This window comes from Dipodomys spectabilis, unplaced genomic scaffold, assembly GCF_019054845.1.
Source record: "Dipodomys spectabilis isolate Male_0828 unplaced genomic scaffold, ASM1905484v1 ptg000661l, whole genome shotgun sequence".
NCBI lineage: Eukaryota > Metazoa > Chordata > Mammalia > Rodentia > Heteromyidae > Dipodomys > Dipodomys spectabilis.
In genome coordinates, this window is record NW_024871338.1 from 704487 (window position 1) to 705970 (window position 1484).

A 1484-nucleotide genomic window follows, 5' to 3' on the forward strand; every position below is an offset into this window, starting at 1 on the left:
CACTGTCTGAAATTTAAGATCAGCACATATGAATATAAAATATATAAGTATATATAATATAAGAAATTGATATGCATTGTTCCGTTGTGTTTAGGGTATCAAAGGCAACTCTGTTTTAAAGTATTATTCCATTATCTCTACCTCAGTTTTTGATAGAGTTAGACCTAAAACTTTACCATTTGTAAATTTAGAGCCTGGAGGCAAGAGGAAACACTTTGATTAAAACATTACCAATTTAAGGCCTAATATCGAGGAGAAACATATGGACTTCTCCAGGAGCTATGGAAATATTTGGGGATAGAAAGTCACTAGTGTATATTCCTGCCTGGTTGGATGGTAGACAGGCCAGGATATTAGGTAAACTCAAATATGAACATTTTTTTCACCTTCTTGGCTTTAGCTACTTTTGAAATGATAGATATAATAAACAATTATATTTTGATAAAATACCTTCTATTCTGAACAATTAGGTCTGAAGTGTTCATCTCTCCACGAATCCTTGTAACTAAGATTAGTTTTGTTCCAGTAAAACAATCTATGCTGTCAGGGTAAGATATTCTGGTTTGTCTGTTCCTACATTGAAGAAGGGTAAAGGGTTAGAAAGACATTTGTACCACTGAGACCACATTTAGGAAATTTTAAGCTGCAGAAGTTTAGAAGAAGCTCTTAAGCAAGGCTTACTTTGAATTCATTAGCTCCACAAAGCTAACTCAGTTGATAAATAAGTACTTGAAAAGCCATTACCTTTGGACTTAGCTATAAAGGCTTCAAAATATGATCAAATTTAAAATGAAAACGACAAAATAATCATTGACAAAAAATTTCAAATGTGAGCACTGACCAAACAATACACAGAAATTTAGAGAAATAAGATCAATAGCATTTTTAGTAACAATAAGGGTTCCTTGTTACAAATAGGCAACCAAGGATATATGCCTGTATAAAGATTGCATCGTTAACTACTTAAATTAAGAGGATACTCCATGCTTCAGCAGCAGGTCTACACAAATGACAACAATACAGAGATTAACATGGCACTTGCACAATGATGGTATGAAAATTTGTGAAGTATTCCATATTTTTCATTCTTCAAATGCAAGAAATGAAAAACAGTTATTAAAAAGTAGATTACAAAAATACAAGTGTAACAAAACCTGTAATTCATAGAATTAAAGGTTAGTTTGACATCAGTGTATTAAATCTTCACCTTCGAAAGGTCCTTACATAGCATAAGCTTTACAATACTTGAAATTAGATAACATTATCTTTTTATCCCAAAGAAATAAAATAATATAAGGACCTAGGTAAAAAGGAATCTTAAACCATTTCTATATGGAATGTAATCTGAAAGGACACATTTATTAATGAACCTATATATAATAAAACAATGTAGACTTCAAAGTATTATATCTAGAAGACAATGAAATAGATTATGGACTTTATACAATCATAGATAGTTTTTTCAGACAAGCACCAGGAATATC

General features: G+C 31.1%; 1 pseudogene; it reads left to right on the forward strand.

Moving 5' to 3' along the window:
- Positions 1-983: 983 nt before the first annotated feature.
- On the forward strand, positions 984-1083 carry LOC122101427 (annotated as a pseudogene).
- The last annotated feature ends 401 nt before the right edge of the window (positions 1084-1484 follow it).